Raw genomic sequence first — 7,525 nt, forward strand, 5'->3', positions numbered from 1 at the left:
TACTTGTAGTCAATAAAGTTTATTGAGGAATTATGTGTGAAAGCATGTGACTCATGATTCATTATTTGATTGATGAAGACCTAATATCAATGAGTCAATAATCACATTTTTCCTCAAAATGATTCTTTCTAAATCTGGAAGATGGACAAGGAATGGATGTCTTCCAATCGATTAATGAAGGAATACTTGAATGGGGTGAAATAGTTTATTAAGTTTGTACTTGAGCACACAAATGATCATACTAGTATGATATGCCCTTGTGTAAAATGTTGTTTGATGAAGCGGGTTTTATGTCTGAATTAGAAGATCATTTAGTATGTTATGGAATTGATCAGAGTTATAAGTGTTGGCACACACATGGAGAGACAAGAGATGCGAGTCAGGGTTATAGTAAGAGCTACTTGTCACATGATTTTGATACAAGTACATATGAGGCTGATGAGAAAGACCATCGTGAAGAGATGGCCAGGGTAATTGAAGAGGAATTGAAGGATTGTCTTGAAATGCTTGAGAGATTAAAAAATAATGCGGAAAAGCCTTTGTATAGTGGTTGTACTGAGTTCACATTATTGTCAGGGGTGTTAAGTTTGTACAACTTGAAAGCGAGTAGTGGTTGGAGTGATAAGAGCTTTAGTAAATTGCTTGCACTTCTTAAAGTGATGCTATCTAAAGTGAATGAGTTTCCTATTAACATGTATCAAGCAAAACAAATGTTACGTGCTATTGGCATGATCTATGAGAAAATTCATGCTTGCTTAAATGATTGCATATTTTTTAGAAATGAATATGAATCATTAACTAAGTGTCCAAAATGTAAAGCATCATACTTCAAAGATAATGGGAAAAGTCCGGAGAAGGCATTGTAGTATTTTGCTATTATGCCTAGATTTAGACGATTGTATAGTAGCAAAGAAGATGCAAAAAATTTAACGTGGCATGCAGATGAGAGGATTAAAGATGGGAAACTACGGCATCCTGTTGACTCTCCCCAATGGGAAAGGATTGATCATGAGTACCCTGAATTTGGACAAGAATCAAGGAACTTACGCCTTGCATTATGTACAGATGGAATGAATCCGTATGGGCTCCAAAGTAGTACCCATAGCACTTGGCCAGTGATTTTGATAATTTATAATTTTCCTCCATAGTTATGCATGAAATGCAAATACATGATGCTATCCATGCTAATTTCAGGGCTAAAACAACCCAGAAATGACATAGATGTGTATTTAGTTCCTCTAATTGAAGACTTCAAGTCATTGTGGGAGATAGGGGTTGAGGTGTATGATGGGTATAGGGAAGAAAAATTTAATTTGAGAGCCTTATTATTTGGTACCATAAATGACTTTCTAGCATACGGTAATTTATCAGGGTACAGTATAAAAGGAAAACTTGGATGCCCTATTTGTGAAGAAAACACAAATTCAATTAGGTTGGAGCATGGTATGAAGAATGCTTATATGGGGCATCATAGGTGATTGCATCCAAGTCATTATTATCGACAATTGAAGAAATGTTTTAATGGGAATTTAAAAGAACGTGGCCCGCCTTTAATGTTGACTGGTGACCAATTGTTTGAAAAGGTTAAGGATTTGTATATCAAATTTGGGAAACCTTTTTCAAAGTACCTTGGGACAAGTGAGTAGAAGAAAAAGTCTATTTTTTTCAAGTTACCGTATTGGAAGGTCTTATATGTTAGGCATTTTCTTGATGTGATGCACATCAAAAAAATGTTTGTGATAGTGTTGTTAGTACGTTACTCCATATTCCTGGAAAGACCAAAGATAGCATTAATGTAAGGTTAGACATACTTTCTATAGGGATAAGGGAAGACTTAGCACCAGAGGAGAAGGGGAGTCGTACCTTTCTTCATCCAGCAGCTCACACATTGTCTAGAAAAGAAAAAAAATTTCTTTTTGTGAGTTTCTTGCTGCAGTTAAAGTTCTAGAGGGTTACTCATCAAACATTAGAAACCTTGTGTTAATGAAAGACCTAAAGTTGAAGGGTTTAAAATCTCATGACTATCATATTTTGATGGAAAATTTTATTTCGGTGGTGATACGTTATATTCTACCTAATAAGGTGCGAGACGTAATCGTAAAATTATGTTTCTTCTTCAAATCCATTTGCAGTAAAGTTATTGATCCTAACAAATTGCTAAAGTTACAAAGTCGAATTGTAAAAACATTGTGTGAGTTGGAGATGTATTTCCCACATGCTTTCTTTGACATAATGGTTCACTTAACCATTCACTTAGTGAAGGAGGTGCAAATGTGTGGCCCAGTTTATTTAGGATGGATGTATCCTGTAGAGCGTTATATGAAGATATTAAAAGGATATGTTAAAAACCGTCGTCGACTTGAGGGTTGCATTGTTGAACAGCATATCAGTGAAGAAGCGGTTGAATTTTGTACTGAGTATTTAAAAAATTTCAATTATATTGGGCTACCAGTGTCTCGGCATATGGGAAGGGAAGGTGGGGAAGGGATAATAGGAAAGAATATAATTACTGTCTCAAATTTACAGTAAGATCAAGCACATCTTTATGTGTTGCACAACTCAAAAGAGGTTCAAGAATTTACAGACAAGTACTTGGGTAAGCTTAAGAAGGATAATCCCAATAGAGGTGAAACTTGGTATGCAAAAGAACATAATACACAATTTACATATTGGCTGAAAGAGCATATTTGTGATAAGTTCAACATGAATCATGATTTTGTTTCTGAAAAAGTGAGATGGTTGTCTAGAGGTTTAAGCATGCAAGTAGCTTCTTATGCTAGCTATCTTATCAATGGATACACCTTCTATACTAAAGAGCAAGATAGTTGAAGCACAATGCAAAATAGTGGTCTCACTCTAATTGCTCATGCGATGCATGTAACTAGCTCTAAAGACAACAACCCAATATACACAAATATGTCATATTTTGGGGTAATTGAGCACATTTAGGAGTTACATTATGTAAAGTTTCAAATTCTCATCTTCGGTTGCAAGCGGGTTGACCATAATAATGGCTTTTTAAGTGATGATAACTCAGGGTTGATACAGGTGAATTTGAACAAAGAAGGGTATAAAGATGAGCCTTTCATCCTTGCTACGCAGGTTCGACAAGTGTTCTATGTTCCTAATGTTGCTAAAACTAATTGGTCCATTGTTTTATTGACAAAAAAATTCATTGAAGACATGGATGACACTGTTATTGAGGATGATCCATTTTTAGGAATGTCACGTGAAAGTAATTTCACTGAAGGTGATGCGTTCTATATGAGAAATGATCATACTGAAGGTATTTGGATATCAAAGAAAGGAAAAAGAATTTAAGACCAGAGTGAGCAAGAAAAAAGATCAAAAGAAGACAAGAAAAAGGAAAAGACCAACTTAAACATGTGTGTGTTTATTTTGTAAATAATTATTACTTGTGTTTATTTAATTATCGCATATGGTTTTCTATTTTCTAAATAACTGTTTCATGTATGTTTAGTTAATTTTGTAAATAATTATTTCATGTGTCCATTGATTTTCTAATTATGTGTTTTCTTGCATTTTATAGGTAAATGGCTCTTAAGAAAGGTAAATGCAAAGGTCATAATGACCTTGATGTTCTCACGGGTGGCCCCAGCATTGACCCCAACAATGTTCCTAGCGTCGACCCTAGTGGTGGCCCCAGTATCGACCCCAGCAGTGGCCCTGATGTTGTAGCTAGTGGTGATGCTCCCAGTGCTGCTCCTAGTCTGGCAATGAATGATGATCAGCTTTAAGAGGAGGCAACTGAGATTAGAAAGGGCTTAATATTGATGACAGAAGTGAATAGACGGAGGATAGTTGGACAAAAATATCCCCTCCAATAGAATGCTAAAGGGCAACCGATTAAGGACAATAAAGATAAACTCATCAGCTATATTGGAGCTATTGTAAGCGCAAATGTGCCTATCACACTCATATATTGGAAGAAGGCAGATCAATCTACGAGGCAGTATATTTGGGAACAAGTAGAGGTATATTTGTTAACTTACCATTATGTGACTGTTGTGCCTATAATAGTTTATCAAGTTACTAATAACATGCTAATATTTTGTAGTCAGCATTTATAATTGATGCTAGTCGAAGGAAGTATGTCCTCCAAATAGATGGGAGAGCAATGCGTTCTTTTCGATATTTTGTGGGATCAAAATATATTAAAAGAGCAGGTGGAAACATTAGTTTCGAGGTCCCCACTTTAATTAGACCTTTAGTAACCCAACAACAATAGGATGAATTTGTTGCATCTCATTTTCAAATAGAATTTCAAGTGATTTTATTTTACTAATTGATTTTAATTTTCTAACAATATTATGCTATATTATATGTTTAATTGATTTTAATCTTTTTTATAGCAATTGAGCCAACAAAATCAGGAGTTGGTTAAGAAAAATCCATATCCTTTTAAGAAAGGACGTGTGGGGTATTCTGGCATAGAGGAAAAGATGGTATTTATTAATTACTAATATTTATTAATTTTAAAATTACTCCACTTTTATTTGTTATATTTGCTAATTGCTAATTCTTTTGCTATTAACATGTATAGATTGAGCGAGAAGGCACAGGAGTTAGTAGCATATCCCGCCATGTTCTTTTCATAGAAGGCCAAACTAACAAAGAGGGTAACATTATAGATGAGCATGTTTAGGAGATAGCTAATAAATGTGTAAGTATCAATATTATTAATTTGACATAATAAATTCAATTTTTTCATTCAAACAAATAATTTAAGTTTTTCAATTTGTGTCACATAGGCTGCTATCTCAGATGAAGTCTCAAAGGGTGAGCACCCGGAGGATGAAGATATCTTGGATCAGGCATTGGGTAATCCTGACCACCTCGGACACATTAGGGGTATTGGTTGTAGTGCCACCAAGAAGCAAGTATTTGGGACTACAAAGCCATCAAAAGGTACAACGCCTTCTTCAGCTGAGTTTAATGCACTAAAAGATGAGGTTGATAGGCCATATCAATTGGTTGATGTGTTGCTCATGTCCCAAGGAAAGACATCCACTCCTGTGGAAATTAGTCCCAATAGTAAGAGAGACAGTTGCACCGTAGCTCAGCCTTCTCATCCAAACCTTCCTAAGGTAATATTAATATTTTTTTAGTTATATTCATTTTTGTATTTATAACTTATAAATGTTTCCATTGCTTTAGGGTGAAGCTGAATGTGAGTTTTTGGCAAATAGTCTAAATCGCCATGTGGTTGCAATTGGTATAATGTATAATGTCCTTAGGGGCACTATACATAATGTGCCAATTCCTCTAGGCCACGTACAAGTTTGTCTAAAAGTTTCTTTGGACGATAACTATCAGCTGCCCATTCGCACGGAGGATGTGATGACTGTAGGAAACGCATTGGGCACCTTTGTTGCATGGCCATCGCCCTTATAAGGCCGATATCTAATAAAGATAAGGTACATATATATATATATAATTTATAAAGATGATCTGAAACAAAGATAAGGTATCTATATAATAACTTTTGATCTCTAACTATCTCTAGTATATAGTCCAAGGAAAAAGACTTCCCCAGTAAACAATCAATTGGCCATGAGTCAAAGATTATCGCACCTCCCCTGCTTCAAAAGGTGGAGCCTTAATTGGCATATAAATTCTTGACTTTACTAGGGGCATATGCAGACATGCAAAGGAGTATTCATGATTTTATTACTGTAGACATCCCATTCGAGCATGGCATGTATGACAGAGATCATACCAATCACATAATGCTCGAAGTCATAGATGAAGTACTCCACCATGGCATGATTAGCACGATTGTCATGGATTTTTATTTGAGGTACTTCTTTTGCACAAGAGTAGTCATTATTTTTATAAATATATACTAATCAGTTTGATTTATTAATTTTAAGTTTCTCTATCATATACTTATCGTGCCCCTCAATAACCTTACTAGGATGTTCGCCTTCATTTGTCCTTATGACATTGCTACTTTTCGTGACATTCGGGGCTCTGATCGTGAAGAGCAAGCAAAGTGACTGTGCGATTCATTCAAAGGCATGACTATTAAAAAAAAAGGGAGGTTATTCTTGATACCTTCCGTGCAAGGGTTAGTTATTTGTTATATTTAATGTGTTTTCTCAATTTTATTAACTATTTCAATTTATTATATATTCTTTACAATTGTTAATTATTTTAGGGATCATTGGATGCTGATTGCCCTCGATCCGGCTGAAGAAAAATATAAGAAATTGACCATCTATTACTTGTGTTCTGCTGGCAAATAACCGGATAATCACAAAGATATGATGAAATTAATCAACAATTAAGTGCATTAATTAAGTTCATATTTGTGTTTTTTGATATTTCAAACTTACCAACTTCTGTGTTTTTAAGGCTGTGTTTTTATACCACATAGATGAATCTTTAACTGTCCCTAGGGTCAAACCATTTGACCATTTGTTCACATGGACAGTAATAAGGGTACGTGTTTAAACATTAATTGTTCAATTATTTATTAACAATTATTCAATAATTTAATATATTTTGTTTGTTTTGTTTTTAAAGTGCCCGCAACAAAGACCAGATTTAGTGGACTGTGGATTTTACGTGATGAGATTCATTAGGGACATCATCACTCACGCCAAGACTTCAATCCCTACCAAGGTTCATATTTAATTTAAATATATGTTTTATATATGGAAAAATTTCATTAGTTAGCTAATTAAATTTGATATGGTTATAATTTAAATTGCAATATCATGATGATGCTTATTGTGAAGAATTTGGGGATGCTCACATCAATGAAGTCGTGGAAGAGTGGTGCCAACATATATTTCAACTATGGATCATGCAAAATTCATACATTTAGTGAGTGCACATTTGGTCTAGCTTGAAGGCAAAAAAGAATGTGGCTTATGATAGAATTATTGTTTCATTTTTTAGGATAGAATTGTGATTTAGGATTAAGATTTGCAACTTTTTTGTTTATAATTAATGTGTATTGTGCATGCGTATATATATATATGTACATGTTCTTTTAATTCTGAAAGAATGTTGCTGATGATAATATATATTTGTTGGATTGTCTGGATTATGAAATGTCAATTCTATTGCAGGGGGCTGCTTAAATGCAGCTTTCATATAAAAAAAATTCTACAACATATTTGACGGTTTTTTTGATAACCGTCAAATATATGCATATTTGATGGTTATCTAATATAACCGTCAAAAATATATATATATATATATATATATAAATATTTGACGGTTCTCACATCTAACTATCAAATATGACTTTGTTTTTCAGTCAAAGCAAGTTCTTGTACCTTATACTTGATGGTTATTTAGAACTGTCAAGTATAATATCACATATTTGATAGTTAAAATAACCGTCAAGTATATGGAGCTGCATAAATGACGGTGTCTTATTTGACAGTTTTCAACCATTAAATATATAGGAAAATAACCGTCAAATGTGTATAATTCTGTAGTAGTGGTTACAAATAAATAATTGAAAACTATTTTTCTTAGTCTTAAAATA

This window comes from Prosopis cineraria, unplaced genomic scaffold (genome assembly GCF_029017545.1).
Source record: "Prosopis cineraria cultivar Desert tree isolate PC_DT_omini unplaced genomic scaffold, ASM2901754v1 PC2, whole genome shotgun sequence".
NCBI lineage: Eukaryota > Viridiplantae > Streptophyta > Magnoliopsida > Fabales > Fabaceae > Prosopis > Prosopis cineraria.